Source organism: Mustela erminea, chromosome 4 (genome assembly GCF_009829155.1).
Source record: "Mustela erminea isolate mMusErm1 chromosome 4, mMusErm1.Pri, whole genome shotgun sequence".
NCBI lineage: Eukaryota > Metazoa > Chordata > Mammalia > Carnivora > Mustelidae > Mustela > Mustela erminea.
The window spans coordinates 20,570,009-20,590,065 of NC_045617.1; the positions used below are offsets into that span (position 1 = coordinate 20,570,009).

General features: G+C 45.0%; 1 long non-coding RNA gene across 1 annotated transcript; it reads right to left on the reverse strand.

Annotated features, from left to right (window-relative positions):
- Positions 1–11,083: 11,083 nt before the first annotated feature.
- LOC116588100 lies at positions 11,084–16,663 on the reverse strand. The gene is made up of 3 exons (XR_004284781.1): positions 16,554–16,663; positions 16,239–16,394; positions 11,084–11,268 (listed from the first exon to the last, which is right to left on the reverse strand). It is a non-coding gene; the product is annotated as an uncharacterized LOC116588100 (long non-coding RNA).
- Positions 16,664–20,057: the final 3,394 nt, after the last annotated feature.

A 20,057-nucleotide genomic window follows, 5' to 3' on the forward strand; every position in this document is an offset into this window, starting at 1 on the left:
TTCTCCCCCCTCACGATTTGGGATCTCTTCTAATTTGGTTAAAGCATATTTTCCTGGGGTTGTTGCCACCCTTTTAGTATTTTACTTGCTCCTTCATATACTCTTATCTGGACAAAATGACAAGACGGAAAAATTCACCACAAAAAAAAGAACAAGAGGCAGTACCGAAGGCTAGGGACCTAATCAATACAGACATTGGTAATATGTCAGATCTAGAGTTCAGAATGACAATTCTCAAGGTTCTAGCCGGGCTTGAAAAAGGCATGGAAGATATTAGAGAAACCCTCTCGGGAGATATAAAAGCCCTTTCTGGAGAAATAAAAGAACTAAAATCTAACCAAGTTGAAATCAAAAAAGCTATTAATGAGGTGCAATCAAAAATGGAGGCTCTCACTGCTAGGATAAATGAGGCAGAAGAAAGAATTAGTGATATAGAAGACCAAATGACAGAGAATAAAGAAGCTGAGCAAAAGAGGGACAAACAGCTACTGGACCACGAGGGGAGAATTTGAGAGATAAGTGACACCATAATACGAAACAACATTAGAATAATTGGGATTCCAGAAGAAGAAAGAGAGAGGGGAGCAGAAGGTATACTGGAGAGAATTATTGGGAAGAATTTCCCCAATATGGCAAAGGGAACGAGCATCAAAATTCAGGAGGTTCAGAGAACGCCCCTCAAAATCAATAAGAATAGGCCCACAGCCCATCACCTAATAGTAAAATTTACAAGTCTCAGTGACAAAGAGAAAATCCTGAAAGCAGCCCGGGAAAATAAGTCTGTAACATACAATGGTAATAATATTAGATTGGCAGCTGACTTATCCACAGAGACCTGGCAGGCCAGAAAGAGCTGGCATGATATTTTCAGAGCACTAAACGAGAAAAACATGCAGCCAAGAATACTATATCCAGCTAGGCTATCATTGAAAATAGAAGGAGAGATTAAAAGCTTCCAGGACAAACAAAAACTGAAAGAATTTGCAAACACCAAACCAGCTCTACAGGAAATCTTGAAAGGGGTCCTCTAAGCAAAGAGAGAGCCTACAAGTGGTAGATCAGAAAGGAACAGAGACCATATACAGTAACAGTCACCTTACAGGCAATGCAATGGCACTAAATTCATATCTCTCAATAGTTACCCTGAATGTTAATGGGCTAAATGCCCCTGTCAAAAGACACAGGGTATCAGAATGGATAAAAAAACAAAACCCATCTATATGTTGCCTCCAAGAAACTCATTTTAAACCCGAAGACACCTCCAGATTTAAAGTGAGGGGGTGGAAAAGAATTTACCATGCTAATGGACATCAGAAGAAAGCAGGAGTGGCAATCCTTATATCAGATCAATTAGATTTTAAGCCAAAAACTAACAAAACACTCCTCTAGCTAGGAGCCCATTGCACCAATGCTCAGCTCCTGATGTGCATTCAAATACACATGGCATTGAACATAGTTAATATATGCATCATGTTTTATGATTTACAAGGAAGTTTCACATTATTATCTTTATTAATTTCACAGCTCAGTGAGGTAGGTAAAAGCAGTATTAACTATCCTCATTTAACACATTAAAAATTTGAAATTAAGTGATTGTACTTGGTCAATATAACACATTTAATCCCTGCCCTCTAGAGCTTCATATAATCTACTGGGGGAGAAGTCACTAACCAAACACACAAAGTATCCATCACTAAAAACTGAAAAAAGGCTAATAATGAAGAGCAAGAAAGTCTAAGACAGAATGACAGGGAGAAGCTAATGGAGCTCGGGGGGCAGACAGGACACCTCTGAGGAAATGGCACTTAACCAGTTGAGAGCAGAAGCCAGCTGGAGAGTGGGGGCAAGACTGCTGCCCTCGTGCTCTTTCCACTGGCGAAATGCACACCTTTGATGGCAATAAGCTCCATCTGCCAGGAGCACAGCCCACTGCCCTTCCCGTAAGGTGCCTGGAATCCTGTCATAGGGGACATCTTCACGGCTAGAACATTCCCTTCTCCCGGGAGGACCAGCCACCTAGACAGGCAAAGATCCAAACCCACACCTTCTTTTCTCCTCTTTACTGGCTGTGGGAGGGAGACCTTGCTGGTGGAGAACACACTGAAAGTGTGCTTTGAGGGAGGGCCTGTGCTTGCATCGGTGGAGCTAGAGATGTACTACCAACCGCTAACTAGGCATGCCCAGGGGGCTTTCCAGTGTACCCAGTGCTGTGTAAATATTGACCGGGTGGATCCCCAAGGCCCCCCTGCAGACTGGGTGGATCTTCACTTATGAGGAAACCACAAGACAGGGCCACCGAGGAAGCACAAAGCAAAACAGAGATTCCAGACATTTACTCCCTCCGCTCGGCGACCTCTCTGCCTGGCCTATACGTTCCGTGATCATCTGTAGCAGGATGGTTTATTGAGATAGTACTTTGCATTGACTTCTCAACATTTTTTAACCTCAAGAAGTTAGTGAGGACTTTTATATTTCTCTCTGATCCATCTTCCAAGCAGAAAATAGAAGCCACTGGAATGCTTTATCTCATCTTTTTTTTTTTTTTAAGATTTTATTTATTTAACAAGTTGAAAGAGCACAAGCAGGGGGAGTGGCAGAAGGAGGGGGAAAAGCAGACTCCCTAGCCCAACTGGAGGCACAGTGAGAGGGTGGCACTCAATGCAGGGCTGGATGCAGCTGGATCCTAGGACCCTGGGATCATGACCTTAGCTGAAGGCAGGTGCTTAACTGACTGAGTCACCCAGGCACACCTTTCTCTTGTCTTTTGGGGAGGCTCGATCTCACTGAAGAGAGGAGGCTGAGAGAGGAGAGAAGGGAGAGAACATGAGGCTGCTGAGAAGAAACGGAAGCAAGTGAAGCCCATGGAGTGATTGAGGTCTGGATCCTCGGACCATCTAATGACAGCCCAGAGGGACTTGGTGTTCCACGGTCCTTTCTGGAGACTGACCCTACCTATGTCAGGGCTCTGCATGGGCAAGCTCCCTGCAGACTTCTGGGCACATGCAAAGCCTCTATTACCCTCACCGGCAAAGAGCGTCAGAGTGTGGGCAGGAAACTCAGAAAGTGAAGACCGAAAGCCTGGCCTCTTTTCTGAGCCCCAGCCCAGCCTCCTGGTGGTGGTGGTGGTTGTGTCCGGGTTGTTGTCAGAGGCAGGGAGGAACGCACTGGTGAGAGCTTAGAACAAATTTCTCTCCATATGGAGATGGGAGAGGGTTTCAGAGCCAGGTTTAATTGTAATTTTAATTAAAGTTAAAACAGCTAATTAAATTCAATAAATTTTTAATTTGAATTTGAAGAAAATGAAGAAAGCGGCCAGTTCCTACACTCCACTGCTTGATTTGCAGAGTCACTCATACTTGCTACAAATACTCGAAGTCTCACAGAATTGCTTTTCTCCTTAGATGTGTTCTCTTCATTGAAGATTCACAGGCTCCAGAACCAAAACCAAAGCCAGGACTTCTGTAGGACCTCCTCTGGCTCTGTGCTCTCTCCCGACAGGGCCAGCAGCTAGATCTCTAGTAATTCAAGTTTTCCAGCCAGGTTGACAATGCAGGCATAATAACGCCGAAGGACACACATGTGACAGGTGTTCAATAAATACTTTTTGGTTATATAAAGGACTTCTTTTAAAAATCACACTCTGCCATAGCTAAGCACGACTACCCTTTCGCATGCATTTATCCACTGCGTTTTTAATGTTTTTTTTTCTATTGCTAATTATTGCACTTCTCACCTTTTTCCTGTATGTCCTCACCTTAACCGCCACTCAATCTTTTTGCAAAGCTCTTGCCTCAAGGTCCCACCTTGATTTTTGTGCTAGGGCCTGAGCGAGCAGGTGCATTCTCTCTGCTACCTCTGCTCACCCTCGTGAGCCCGGTCTACCAACACCTGCGTGTTCTCCGAGGGGCTAACCCCGTGCTAAGGCGCGGCCGATGACTCCTCCCATCTGCTTTTCGTGAACCAGATGCAAGACCCAGCAGCCCCCTGACAACCACAAAAGCCCCAGGCCCTGCCCTCTGCGTGGGCCTCGCAGCAGCGTCTTTTTGAAAAGCAGCAGGTGCCCTCGCCTCTTTTCCAGAGCATCAAAAAGTCAGGCTGTGACCCAGGTAACACAAGGCCAAATACCCCAGAGGGATGTAATGCACTTTATCTCTTGGTCCCCTTAGTCTTGTTTGCGGGGCGGGAAGGGGGGGGTGCTGTGTGGGAAAGAGAGCGGAGTTCATCAAGAGGCACGCACTGAGCACGCCAGCCACCAGAGAAGTACGAAGGGAAAGAGGGCGGGGACGCGGGTCACTTTCTGCACTTCCGAATGTGAGTGGAGCTCATCTTTCAGACAAGGAGCAAAATGCATAATGTGGTGTGTCATTCCTCAGCTGAAAAATGCCTCTGTGTGTGCACTGTAATCCAGTTAGAAGGTCGCCCCTTAGCAGGTTGATGGACGGGCTAGACTTGGAGCGGGAAGATCCCAGTTCATATCCAAGCTCTGCTACTTAGGAGCTCCCTGACCTCTGACAGTGTTCCCCCAGCCCCATCTTTGGCCTTCTTAGCCCCTCCCATTGCCCCCCCACCCCCGCATGTTGCTGCCAGATTTACCTCCTTAAACACAAACGTGACCACGTTACACTTCTACTCAAAACCTTTCTTTGGGGTGCCTGGCTGGCTCAGTCGGTGGGGCATGGGTCTCCTGATCTCAGGGTTTAGGCCCTGCAATGGGCATGGAGGTTACTGAAGAATAAAATATTTAAAAGCAACAACAACAACAACAACCCCTTTCTTTCACTCCCCATGCATACAGGTTGAAATCCAGCTCCTGGGTAACACGGTAGAGGCCCTCTGTGACCGGCAAGCTCCCAAAGGGGCTCTCCCCTCCCAACCCCTGTGCTCCAGCAGCATAGAACTACTGCGCTGTGGGGTCCCCCCCCCCAGCCTCCTGCCTTCGCTTGTCCTTCCAGATTCATATGGATTTCCCCTCCTAGGCTATGTCAGATGACACTGGAGACTGATGGGACTCGGCGGCATAGCCCTGGTACTCACAAACTGACCGGCAGATGCTTGGTAATCCTTATTTAGTTTACGTGATTGGCACTTGGCATTTTTAGCCTTAAAATGGTTCTTCTTACAAGCAAATGAATAAGCACCACATTTACTTTTCCTATGCCTTTTACAATTAGATCCACTGGGGTGCCTGGATGGCTCAGTCGGGAGGCGGCTGCCTTTGGCTCAGGTCATCAACCCAAGGTCTTAGGATCGAGCCCCACACCGGGCTGCCCGCTCAGCGGAGAGCCTGCTTTTCCCACTCCTGCTCCCTCCCGCTTGTGCCCTGCTCCCCCTACTTGTGTACCCTTTCTCACTGTGTCTCTCTCTGTCAAATAAATAAATCATCTTTATAATAAAATTAGGTGCGCTCTTGGAGGCCAAGTGCGGCTCCATGCACGGTCTAGAGAGGGCAGTTTCTGCTTCTCCCGGGCCAGCCTGCGATGAGCACGGATGGCCTCTAGATGGCGCAGCGGGCTAACGTAGCAGCCTCCCGCGGGCGCTGCGGGCGCCGGGGATAAAGAAGGCGCGGCTCTGCCGCAGAGCCCTGCATTATTGATGGTGACGCTGCGGCAGAGGTGGGAGGAGCCCGCCGCCATCGCGCCAGGGCTGCGGCATCGCCAACTTCCCTTCGAGAAGCTCTTCCTTCCTGCAGAAAGTCCTATGTTGTGTGAGGAGGGAGTTCTCGAGTGCACACGTTATTGTTTCCATGCATAGGAAGATCGGACCTTTCTTTGGTCAAAATCATTTCTATTTCGCAATGTCATTGTGCCTAGCGGCACCAAAGAACACAGCTGTACCTTGCTGAAAGCCACTGCTTCTGAAATCAATATCTATTTTAAAATATTACCGAGTGTAATTAAAAGGCAATAAAATTGCGTGGGGGTGGGGTGAAGGGGTTCATCACCCAGTTACAAAACGTTCTTATATAAATAGGTGAAAATACTTTCGACGTAAAACAATAGCATTATACTGATGTAACCACGACTACATTGTCAGCCGGCATTTTAACCGGAAACCTGCACTTCTATATGAAAATAGATGCTCCGAAACTAGACAGTGGGTGGGGCTTCCACGCAAGCCATGGGCGGCATCTCTCCCTTCTGACCAGTAGAGGGCGGTAGTGCATTCGCACAGAAAAGGGGATCACACACCCAAATGACACATATATACAGCAAACACTGTGTTCCAATAGGAATCTTAAAATGTGTATTCACTCACCAATCCTTTTGTTTGGCCAACGCCTGCCTTTGAATATGGATTTGCTGGTAAGAGGGCTGCCTTGTCCCCTTTCTTTGTGAACCACACACATAATGGATCCTCTATGTTCTATCATTTGGGTTACCTTAGCGAAATGAGAGTTCAAAGACAGTTCAAAGCATCTTGAATCAGTAATCCTTCTAGATACTGTACTGAGAGCCATCAAATATAATTCAACAACACTTTTTAAACAGCTTCCCTTCGTTGAATCTTTCTAGAGCAGTAGCTTAATTTTCGTTGGTAACACATCCCTCTCTTGAGGTACTCTTGTATTACAGGCTTTAATAATACATAGTCAAAGTGTGTAATTATTGGAACACAGTCAGATGGTTAGGAAAGAAACAAACACACACAGCGAACCTACGAAAGAGCATCCTCCTATCACAGCAGCCTCTAGCCCTCCATGGGCTACAGGTAGTAGTAGTGTCTTAGCTTAGGCTGCTATCACGGAATACCAAGCTGAATGGCTACTAAGCCACAGAAATTTCTTTGTCACAGTTGTGGAGGCTGGGAACCGCCAGTTTGGGGTGGCAGCATGGTTGTGTTTGGTGAGGACACTTTCCTGGTTTACAGACAGCTGCCTTCTCACTGTGTACTCGCACGATAGAGGGGAGCACTCTCTGGGGTCTCTTTTTTTCAAGGAAGTCATACTATTCATGAGGGCTCATGACCTAGTAACTTCCCAAAGACCCATTTCCTATACCCTCGTACTGGGGGTTAGGATTTCAACATATGAATTTTGAGGGGATACAAACATTGGTTCCATTACCATCAGTTTGTTTCACAAAGGAAACGGGGAGTTAGTTAATCTGGCCAATCGGTTACCTGGAGGTCAGTTATGAGAGCTTCCACTTGAGCTCAGAAAAATAATAATCATTTTTCCAAAGACCAATAAATATACATACCAACCTATCACTTAGCCAGATCCACATGTAATATGATTGCATCAATTGCTAAATCACATGCTATCCTAACTTAAGATCTGGCAGAACAAAACTGAGCTCACTCTTAGCCCCGGCGAGGTTGTCAGCAGATGAAACTCAACCACAAAACACTGAGTCTCATGTCAGTATTTCAGAGTAGGGAAAGCAACTCTCCAGTCCTGGCTGCTGGTTGCTGGAAAGCCATCTGGGTCCTGTGTCAGTTGCACGGGCACTGCCCGTACCGGACCCTCAGATTTTATGTCCAAACTCAGTAGATTCAACTGCAGCAAGCAAGAGTTTTAGTTCTGAAATTCAGGTGCACGATCAATAGCATATATTTTCAGCCTCCTGTAACTCAAGTCGAATATGACTCCAAGTCCTCTTTCCACAGAGATAATGGACAACTGAATCATAATCATTATCCGGTGCCCGCTCTGTCCTGATTTTTGTAAGAGTACTTCTTGCAACCCACAGACCACGCTGTTCCAGCCTCTGTGTTCCTTTGGATCTGGAGTCCTCTGTTACTGTCCCACTCTCAAGGTATGAGAATCATCAGTGACCTGGAAGGTCCTGCATCTGGGGTCCACTCTCTCTGGCTCGGGTCATCCCTAGGGATGTCCTTCCTACCACCTCTGCAGCACACATTCAAGGAGTGGAGAAGAGCCCCCACTCTCACAAGACCTCTGACTCATCTTGGAGGGGTGTCTCTACCTCAAAGTCCAGTTGCCTCCAAAGCCATGCCTCTTTCCCACTCTAGGGCAGAATTTACTATAAAGAGTACCAGCTGTAAACCTTTTCAGACAGGATTTAAAGGAACCAATAGGTGGTAGAAATAGAGTTTGTGGATGGGCACTGTATGGACATAAATTTTGTTCTAATGGGGACAAAGTAATGTTAAAGATTGAGAGCCGTTTCAACCAAGAATAATTTATCTTTTCTGGACAGTTCTAAAAAGAGGATGGAAACTTCCTCACCACGCAGAACATGGGGACTCTGTTATTGGGCTCTTGAAGAATTTCCACATCTAAACATTTCATTTTGTTAACCAGCATTTCCAGCTCGTACATTCCTTCAGTCCCAACTGTAATTAAGCAAGTGTATTAAATTTTCAGTATCAGCAACAAATATCCCTCCAGCCCAAGAACTTTCTATTACAGTTGCACACCTTTTCTGCTAAAGAAAAGAAATAACTCAAGTTTATGTGACGCAGATGTCAGCTCTGAGAAAATGAATATGGAAGCAAATCAGGAATTAATCAAGAGGAAGCATAGCAGTGGGAAAGAGAACTGGAACTCACAGCTCCTGGGAACTGGGGAGGGGGGGCTCACCCCAGGTTAGCAAGCGCCTTTCATTAGGGAGCTCATTTTTTCAAAAGACCATCCATGCCATTGTTGGAAACCTCTGCAGCAACACTGTCCACTAGAACGTTCTGCAATAAGGGAATATTCTATACCATAGAGCTATATTGTGCTTTCTATGAGGATTTAAAATATGGCTCATGCGACAGAGAAACAGAATTTAATATTTTATTTAATTTTAATTAGTTTAACTTAAATTTGAATTGTCAGATGTGGCTAAAGGCTACCCTGTTGGACAGCACAACCAGATAGTCTGGTTTCTCTTTTAATGTATGATTTATGCCTCACCCACTTCCATAAGGGTTCTAAGGTAACTTACCAAAAAATCAAGCACAGCATGAAATAAGAAAACTTGGGTTTTCTAATGAAAACAATAAAAGAGGAAAGTAGTTCTGTACAAGCAAGCAGAGACATAGATGTTCCCAGATACATGGAAGGAGTTAGTCATTGCTTTTGAAAATGAAATTTATGTCTAGAGACTATGGCAAAATGAAAAGTCCCACAAAAGGCAACATTGAAATTTGTAATTAACAATTATTTGGCTGCCAACAACCCCTATTTTCTGGGGGGCATTTGGCTTCCCCCTAGAGCCCCACACCCTCACGTTGCACACCCCACTTACTTAGTTATGGCAAAGCCTCTTATGGCGACACTAATCAAGCTGGCCAATCACAGTTGTTTTCTTGGGAGACTGGCCGTAGGACATAGGAAGGTGTGATCTCTCTGGGGCTGATGGACAGCAGGTGTGAAACCTGGGGTCTGCAGAGCGCAGGGCAGAAGACTCCTGTTGGTTCAGAGGCCAGAGAACACAGCATGGTGAGGACCGCAGACACAGGTCTGCACCTGTTCTCACAGTGACAACTACGTGGCATTGGTCACATGCCCTAACTTCTCCAGGCCTCCTTCTCTGTAAAATGTGAGTCATTTTCATTCAGATATCATAGAGTTGTTATAAAAAATAACTGCGACCCCATGATAAGTGCTTCACAAATATTACTATTAATTATAATAATATTGGTGGCAGTAATAATAATTACTATTATTAATAGTGATTAATATTACTATTAATTATAATAATATTACTGCCAGCATTCAAATTGCCAGATCTGTGGCATTTGCCAAAATCTTAGCAATTGTCACCCCTGCGCTCCATGAGACACACTCCTCCCTCATATTCTTAAAAGAGTGTTTCTGTTTGGTTTCAGCTAATTTGGGTTGGGTTTCTGGTAACTGTATCCAGCACAGATGCGACTCGTCTGTCATTTGCTTGGAATTCCAGCTTGTTTTCTTCCCTCGGAAGCAAGCCAGGGGCACCTAACCTCTCAAAGACTCTGACCACAGGGGAGGGACATGGAAGAGGAGAGCTCAGATGGACGCAACCTCACAACCTTTAATCGACATACGCCATACTTTTGGTGGCCCAAAACCCACACACCTTTCTTTTTTTTTTTTTTTCAAAGATTTTATTTATTTATTCGACAGAGAGAAATCACAAGTAGGCAGAGAGGCAGGCAGAGAGAGAGAGAGAGGAGGAAGCAGGCTCCCTGCTGAGCAGAGAGCCCGATGCGGGACTCGATCCCAGGACCCTGAGATCATGACCTGAGCCGAAGGCAGCGGCCTAACCACTGAGCCACCCAGGCACCCCACACACACCTTTCTTATTTGGGAATAGACCTTCCAGAATATGCCTCTCAGTGGGAGACAGGGGCCCCACTTCTTACTACAGGTGCCCAGAAGTTGCCAAACAATGTTTTTCTTCATCCATTGGCAGCTACCACGTGGATGTGTGACCTGGGCTGGGCTGACTGAAGGCTCCCGATTGGGACTTTGGAAAGAGCGCAGGTACGACTGCTGGTTGCCATGGTGATGGCTGTAATGATGCCCAAAGCCCTTCTGTGGAGAGGGCAGCACCAATGGCAATGGGCTGACCAGGTCGCTCCTGCCATGTGACCCTCATAGACAGGCTCCCCCTGCCCAGACTCCCATTTTCCGTAACTAGTTCTGCAGCCTTCCTGGGGATTCCGTGAGCTACTCAATATGTTGCCACTGAATTCTTTCTCTGCATAAACTAGCCCGGCGAGGTGGGGGGACCAGTGGCTTTGATGTGTAATCAGGAACCCTGTCTTTCCCTTTTAACCCCTTGAATAATTAGTTGAGCAAAAATGAACACAGCCTGCTCGTTCGGCCTTGCTGCGTCACCACTGACATTACTATTATTCCAATCCCCAAGGCGGTCACATTTCTAGTGATTCTCGTGCAATCCTGTGGTGCTCGGACTGCCACTTGGCCACATCTGGCCCGATCATTATGCCGTAGCTCAGACCATGATGGAAGAAAGCAGAAGAACCATGCAGGTACCAGGCATGCCACACTGCTTTCAAAGTTACCAGTATCAGATTTGGGGCTGGTGTCTTATTCTGAAGAGAAGAAAATAAGCTGTCTTCAGAAGGACTGAATTTATACAAATATCTAATTTTCATCTTCTATTTCAAGCAGATGTGCCAGCACATCTCTAACAGCAATCTTATCATTTATATTAATAAATTAGTATTCTCTATCGGTGATGCAGGATAGTTTCACCTTCCATGTAATGTTCTTTCAGAAAAAGTCTGGTTTGACAATTTATCCACAATGTGTTCTTCTCCAACCTTTAGGTAGACAGGGGCGTGTATCCCCACTCCCCGGCACGATTCCTAGAGAAAAGCAGCCAATAAATGTTTGTTGAACAGATGAATAAGGGAGCTAATGAACTCGCACACAAGCAGTCTACCAGAGGAAAGTGAATAGTCAGCTACTTGCGTTTGCCCTGGCACGATAGACCTTCCATGAGCTTGGTAATGGAGAGAGAGAGAACAGGGCTGATAATCCAGAACATCTACTCATTGCAAAAATATGAGGCTCTTTTGGTCTGTTTGTTTGTGAGGAAAATTTACAATCAAGTCCTTCTGTTAAGGTCACGAGCACACGCAATGGGAGGCTTTGACTCAAGCTGTAAGGCACTCAGTGCTGGGCCAAGTCGCGGTCGTACATGGCGGTGGCTGTGCTAACATGCCTGTGCAGGAAGAAGAGTTCCTCACTGGCGTTCGAGGGTTCTAGTTCACTCCTCTCTCTTCCTTCAACCAGTTTAGTTCTCCAGGAACACCCAGAGTAAGTCTGTTCTGTAGCCCGCTCACATCCATTTGGATGATTTGGCTAATCTCTTGGGGACTACATTTCTGATTTTTCCCCCATTCTTTATTTCATCCAAAACAGAGGAAGAAAAGAACTGTTCCTGACATAATTTGTTATCTATATAAATAAAATTACATTTCTGTTTTCTATCTGCTTTGACCACAACAGGGGAACACAGCTAGACAGGTTTTCATGAATTCCAGGTTGCCTAACTTAAAACTTGGACCAAATGGTCTTTGAAAGATTCAGTCTAGGGACCCAAGGCTTTCCCTCAAGAGATAGCAGCCATCCACCAGGATCCCAGAAGTGAGGTATAGGAGGCCATGGTGACTGCTGACCAGGAGAGATGTGCTTTGACCTGAAGATTAATCTAGACATAGCCACAGTCTGACAGTCTGGGTCATACAGTTTGTTCGCTTGCTTGGCTGGTTGGTTTGGATCACAGGTGAGAAGCTGCTTTTCGCGGGATAACTCTATCTAGTCTAGTGCTTCTCAAACAAATACAAGTAGTGTGGGGATCATGACTCAGAATCGGGATGGAGCCTGAAATATTCCTTTTCTTACCAGCTCTGGGGTGGCGTCAGTGCTGGTGGTCCTCAGACCCCAGTGGGAGTAGGAGGCTTGGGCTCCAAAGCAAGCTACACAGACAGAAGTTTACAGAGCAGTGGCTGACAGTTTCCCAGAGCAATTTCAGGTACAGCAGATATACTCAATAAAGGAAACCCGGAGCATAGAAGAAAAAAGCATTTTAAACGTTCTCATTCCCATTTCCCTAAAGCTGTGGTTTTGGAGAAATCTCAACTTGGGCTGCAATTAGAATCACTGTGAGTTAATCAGAGAAAGACAATTATTATGTGATCTCACTGATATAAGGAATTTGAGAAACAAGACAGAGGATTATAGGGGAAGGGAGGGAACAATGAAACAAGATGAAACCAAAGAGGGAGACAAACCATAAGAGACTCTTAATCTCGGGAAACAAAGTGAGGGTTGCTGGAGGAGTGGAGGGGGGTAGGGATGAACATTGGGAGGGCATGTGCTGTGGGGAGTGCTGTAAATTGTGTTAAGACTGATGAATCACAGACCTGTACCCCTGAAGCAAATAACACATTATATGTTAATTTAAAAAAAAAAAAAAAGGATGTGGATATATCTTTTTGATATGGGTATATCTACTACATTTGGTAATTTTTAAAAAAAGAAAAATTTTTTAGAATAAACTTTTTTTTAAAAGGCCAAAAGAAATTACTGGGAGAACTTTTGAATATCATAGGACCACCTCAGACCAATGACATTAGCATCTACAAGGTGAGATCCAGGTGCCAAGATTTTAAAGCTTCCCCAGGTGATTCTAACATGTAACCAGAGTTGAGACTGGCTGCCCAAAGCAAACCTTTACCCATGAGTCATTGCGATTAACTGCCGGCTCTCCCTCTCCCTGCTCCTTCTCCTGGCATCCTGTGCTTGCGATGACGCTCTACTCCACCTGCCTGGGAGGCCACGTTCCCCACCTTGGATGTGGGAATAGCTGTCATCAGCTCATCTCCCAGGAGAGTCCATCACTGTGACATCAAGGCATAGCTGCGCTCTCAGATCTGACACCAACTCTACTATCTCTCAGGGCGTGGCTCCCAGAATATGTTTCTACACAATACGAATCCTACAGGGATGCTAACAGATGCCATTTAAAAAGGTAACCACCATATGTGCTGTGCAAGATCAGGTACTGGGAAGTATAAATTGAATATCTAATTCACAGGAACAATTAGAGAATAGCTGAACTTAACTGAGTCATATTATTAACACACAATAGAATCTAACTTAATTAAAAAATAAAGGAATAGTAAGAGAGGGCTACTAAGGCAAGGAGATCTTCACGGACGATATAATCCCTTTCTTTAAGACCTTAAAGAATGAGTAGGATTTGGATGTGCAAGAGAGTGGAAGAAAGAGCATTTGCAGTGGAGAGAACAGCGTGAGGCAGAACCTCAGAGCAGGGATGAGTGCAGTGGGGTGGATACAAGGGGCAGGGCATGGGATGTGAGCACAGGGAGTGGCGTGGCCTGAATATGGTAGTGATGGAAATACGGAGTATATGCAAATCAAATAGCTTGCTCATAAGGTGATACTCCATCTTCCCAATGACATGATTTTTTAAAAAATTATGATCAACATCCTGAATGTATAAATTTGTAAGCATAGAGACAAAGTAATCAACATCTTAGTGCAATATTTATTAATGTCACAGGGCAAGTTCTCTGGAAGCAGATGCTGAGAGGGAGCTTGGGGTGCAAAATGTTTATTAACACCCATGGAAGGAAGGTGGGGGGAGCAGAATTGGGCAGGAAGATGTTAAGTTGTGAGACAGGCTTGACAAAGATACTGCCGACCTTCAAGGAGTTGGGGGGGCAGGTAGGAGGATGTTGCCTATCAGTTACCCCAGGTAAAGCCAAGTGGCCGGGTCATTGTCTTTCCATGTTGATCAGTCTCAGGCTGTGGGCTTCCCTGACAGTGAGACCTTGGGTGGGAAGCTGTCTTCACGGAGAGGCCCAATAGCCCTGACAGCTTGGATACAACTCACTCCCTAAAGGAAACCCGGGCAACACATCTGTGTCTGATGTGTGTGCTGTTCTAGAATCTTGTCTCACACAGTGTACAAATGCTTGTCTCCATTTTCACTTTTTATAACCCAGGTTTTGAAACACTTCTTATGTATCTTTGTATATGCCGTTGTCACCACTTAACAATTCTATTTCAAGTTGTGCATTGCAATTTACAGAGCACATAATCTTTACTGTCATGGAAAGTGCTGGACATAAAGGTTTGACATAAACCCATGTGCCAAGTTGTTACCGAATGTCTTAGCCAAGCTGTGATTTACCAGTTCCATCTCTTTAGGCCAGTTGTTGTTTTTAACTTTCTTTCTGTAGTTGCACACTTGTGATCACCACAGAGTAACTTCTTCCTGTCTGCTGTATTTTTCTAAATAATCTTTAAAAAATTATCACTTTAAAAATCTTAAGAGTGAGGTCATACTCAGATGTGGTTACTAAACCATGCTAAATTTTTTTGCTTGCATTTTTTAAATGATTCTAACAGGTAACCTCAATAAGCCTCTCAAACTAGCACAGACATTAGTCTAATACGTGTCCTCCAGTGAGTGATTTTAGTTGCAAATAAAGTAGTTGAGAAAACACCCACATTAGAGATGCTCTTTACAAACTTCATGAAGACTTCGATATAAAGTGACTTTTCTCTTTTCTGGGAGAATGCTACTGGGAAGGGAATTTTAATTCATATTTTGACCATAAATGGTAAGTTTGCCCAGGTGACATGAGGTCAAGTCACAGAAGCTTTGTGAGAATTTAGGGGGAGGAAAATTTGGATGGAATATCAATGTGGCTATGGAGCAGGGAAGTGACCTAATAAACATCATCTTAGGAAACTCTGCAAAGCTAAAGAAATTTTCAGGATGTACTTGGGGAAATATTTTGGAAGCAAGAAAATCATCTAATAACTGTTACAAACAGAAGCTAGAATAGCTTGGACTACAGTGATAGCACAGGAAGGGGTGGGGTGTGAGATGGGGGACGAAGTGAACTGAAAAGCATTAAAAAATAATGAAGAATGAATAACCTTGCAGGCAAGCTGGATATTGCAGGAAGTGAAGGGTCAAACATGGCTTCAAGAGCTTGAAAAGAAGGCTTTAAATATGTAGTGGAAATATCCCTGAGAAATGAACATGATAACGATTTTTTTAAAAAGTCTTTTTAAAAGTAAAGTAGAATGTCATAGGCACCATCTAACAATGAGTTGTTTCTGGAGTCTTGGAAGTTTGACTACCCTCCATTCTTCAACAGATGGACCTTGGGAGCTTGTTTGAGGGTTCTAGAAGGGGAGCGCAGCTCCTTGCTATACCCCTGACTAAAGAAACGGTGCTCTTCTCTGAGGGAACTTCATCCCCTTCAATCAAGAGAGCTTGCAGCTTCAGGAGGGACACATGTACCTGGAGCAGTGAGAGGGAGAAACACCTAAGCAGCCAGATGAGCTGGCTCAGGTCTGGCTATCAGTGGAGTGACCTATGCTGCAGCCAGATCACCCTTACATCCAACCATTATAGAACTACAAACTTCTAGTTGATGGATTTCTTGAAGAAGTTCTAAGCTGCAACAGGACACAGTGCCTACCTTTGCGCCTGCTCAGCTGCCCTGACAATTGCTTCTTTGTCAAACACCAAAAGCAGATACTTTCCCTACTGTCAGCACGGACTGCCCAGAATCAAGTCATCACAACAGTAACTGCAGGAACCTAAGCTGTGTTCCAACTTCTGCATTCATGGGGACCGCAGAATTGCTGGATACCTCCCATGTTACTACTTTCCAGGGCTAAGTTGTTGTCCTTAACCCTATAACCATGATGAGGGAGACTTCCTTGGGAAACCCAAGGACAGCACTTTGTTATTACTCTGCTTTCTGCCCTGCTAATCACGTACCTTGGTTATCATGGTAAATATGACGGGTGTGCCATAGAAATGGAGGTGTTACTAGTTGGTTAGTTGGTTGGTGGGTTGAGACTTAGTAGAGAAATCAGCACTGCCCTCTGAGCTGCTCTCAAGAGTGTACCGTGAGGCTTCTCTTAGTTACTGTGCCTGTGAATCACGAGGGGGATCTCGTTAAAGTGCAGACTCTGATCCAGTGAGGTACGGGTGGGGCCTGAGAGGGTCCATTTTTAGCAAGCTTCCATGACGACCACGTTCGTGCAGGGAGCTTTTCCCTCTGAAGGTAGCCATGAGCCGCTGCAGGCTGACCTTGCCTGGGAGTGCGCGTGCGTGGCGCATGCGCGTACTGTAGATCGGTGAGGAGACCACAGCGAGTTCGCTACAGCCCGGAAGCTAATGGCAGCAGGCGGACACATCCGTAAAGCTCACCTGAGAAGCTCTAATGACCAGGGTGTGGCTGTGACGCTGACAGTGTGAAATTCTAGACCTTGGAGAAATCTGAAGAGCAACTGTCAGTCAGTTGCCTCTCGAGGGAGGGCGCAGAGGCGGGGTATCGATTTTGTCAAGAATGAGGACTACTTTATTACTCTTTATTATTTTATTATTATTAGGGAGAACTCCCTCATGATGCCGTTAGAGAGCCGTGTGCGGCGCCTTCCGGAGCCTACACTGCTCTCGGAAGGATTCCACTGTTAATTTTAAGAAGAGAAATAGCAGTGCAACTTTCTCAACTCCCACACCATTCACACATTGAGTTTGTGTGCCAACTCAAAGCATACCCACTGGAAATGAAAACAGAGTTAAAGCCAACCCTTAAACTGAAGCTTGTCAGGCTACAGAGACACACAGGGAAAGGACTTTGTTTTCTTTCTCCCATTTCAAAACAAAATTTTCTCTCTGCCATTTTGAAATTTACATCAGACGTGTTTCTGTTAAATCAAAAAGACCAGAGCCCAAGAAGCCTAGCGCAAAGACTTTCACACAAGAGGTGCTCGGGCCATGTCTGTTTATTGCCTGAGTGGTCTTTCATGCACTTCACCGTGGGCCTAAGGAAACAGCCTGCCTGAGGAGCCCCCGTGAACCAAAGCCAGCTGGTCTGATAGGGTTCCTCCTTTTGGAAGTAGGAGCAGGCAATGAGGATCGAGTTGTTAGATCACAGAGTCTACAGGGCAGTGTGGGGGGCGGGGGTGGGAGATGGATCCCAACACACACACAACCACATGCAAAATAAGATTTATGAAATCATAGTCTTCCCTGATATATAAGATGTACCCTATTTTCAAATGATGGTCTCTCCTAGTACATCATTCAGATAATTCCCCAAGCCACAACTTTTTTCATGGATTTTTTTTTTCACAGCAACTCTTTCGTGATCTCATTGATTGTTAACGTACCATTTCAGTATTTCCTTTTCTTTCATTATTCCCGCTCAATGCCTTGCTGCTATTGTTTTCCCTTACCTATGAGCTGTACCCTCCTCTCTTAAAACATGGGGAAGCAATTAGCACAGTAATGAGTGGCCTGGAGTCTGGAACCCGACTCACCTCCACCGCTGTGTGACCTTGTATAGGTTAACTTCTCTGGGTCTCAGTGCCACCATCTGTAAAAGGGTGACAATAGCAAGGCTGACTCAGAGAGCTGTTGCAAGAATTTCATGTATTATACAGACAAAGTCAGAACATGGCAGAGCACAGAGTAAGTCACCTGTTGAAACAACCGTTAGTGATCCAACCTCTCCTCTGAGAAGAGATAGCCACTGTGACTGGCCTCTGCTTGAAGCCTCTGCTTCTCAGCACTTAGGCACCCAACCTAGACAGTGTCCTTCCACAGCCCTGACTTGGTCATGCCATACTCACCCTGCCTCTTTCCGACCACTGCAGTTAATGATGTAAGTATGTAAACTTCCTTTCTTTTTTAACATTTCCAAAATGTACTATTTAACTTAAAGGATTGCAGAAGATACTAAATCTACTGTAGATTTTACTTAATCACAAATGGTCAACCCTAAAACATCAATTATGACACAAGGCTGTATTACAGTGATAGCTCTGGGACCCACAATAAAGTCCCTTTAGCAGGAGGTTTCCACATTCCGGTTGCTCCAAAATGTTGCCAGGAGTTTAGGAGCCTAGAGAAACATGTTTGTTAGAAGAAGGAACAAAATCATAAAAGTAAATAGATTGTGTTGGAAGACCTCCTCAATGAATAAAGTGCATACACTTTGGTGTATCTGTTTAAAGACATTGATTCTGGCTGACCTGGGATGTTGGCTTCAACTACGTTCCAGATAATTGCTGCTACCCCAGCAGAGGCATCTCAGAACACTATGTAGTGTTCTCATGGTATTTCATGTGTGTACAACCTCTTCCCCTCCTGATTCTGAACAGAGTGCAGAGACTATGTTTTTAATTCCACTCATGCATCCACTGATTCTTTCAACAAAAAAATGACCAAACACCAAGATGCCAGGCATTATGCAGGATGCTGGAAATAATGACAAACATGCACATGGGACTTTATAGTTGTCAAAGCACTTTCAGGTAAATTATTTCATTTGTTCTTCTAAATAGCTCTAACAGACAAGTGATCCTATTCCCGTTTTACAGACAAAAAAAGGGGGGAGGGGAAAATAATGCACAAGAAAGAGTAAAGGGAAAAGAAAGTATTAACTAAACAAGAGTCTTTTTTAAATTTTATTTTTAAATAATCTCCATATCCAACATGGGACTCGAATTCAAAAGTCTGAGATCAAGAGTTGCACGCTCCACTGAGCCAGCCAGCTCCCCTAAACCAAAAGTCTTGAGCATTCTATCCATGTTGTTGTTTACAGAAGGGCAACACCCCGAGGAGCATGGACCTTGCTCCCTGAACTGACTTGGTGCTTTGCCCAGCTCAGCACTGCATGTAAAGAGTCATTTAATAAGCACTTTGGAGGAAGATCATTTTGATGCTGGTGAGTCTTCAGGTCATCTCTGGGGAAGGGGGAAAGGCTGGTAATGAATTCCAGGAGCCAGAATGAAGGAGAAGATTGACAACACTGTTCCAGTTACTGGGGGATGGCGTGGTGGGATAACAGGCAAGACTTGAAGGAAGGTAATGAGGTTGAGGTTAACTTCAGTCTGGGGGAGAAGACAGCCCGACAAAGAGGACATGGCCCCAATGAAGACATCAGCGCACAGAGAGCAGAGACTTTGGGATCCAAGGGCCGTTTCCAGGATGTTACAAACTGGCCTCGAGAAAAAGGAAACACTCTTTTCTGCACTTTCACCAACAATTTCCAGCCAGCAAAGTGGTTCCAGATTTCTGGCAGCCTTTTAAATTAGCTTCAGGCCCAAATTCAAAGCAGAAACTGCCCCAGATTCCTGTTTCTCAACATTTCCCTTTTCTGTTGCACGAGGCAGCTGCAGATACTCCCTCCTGACGATCTCGTGGGTGCTCAGAGACTGTGGCTGCACAGACTGATTCATCTGTGGATGACTGAGCCTGTGCGGCGTGCTCACTGAAGAGAGGTATGGTGTGGTAAGCACCAACAACATCACAGACAGCAGATGTGGCCAAGGCTGGTTTCCAGCAGCATGCTTGTGATAATCTCCTTGTGTGTCCACGGTGACAGAGTTTATACCTGAGTGGGAAGTAAGATCAGATTGGTAGGGCAGGGTCAGATCACAAGAAGCCTAAAGATGGAGGAGTTTAAGTCAGAAGATATCATTACAGTCTGGTGGAACGGTAGGTGTCCAAATCCATGGAATGCATGCATGCAGAAATTATCTTAAATGAGCATACTGATATCCTCGCAGAATTATTCTGAAATTA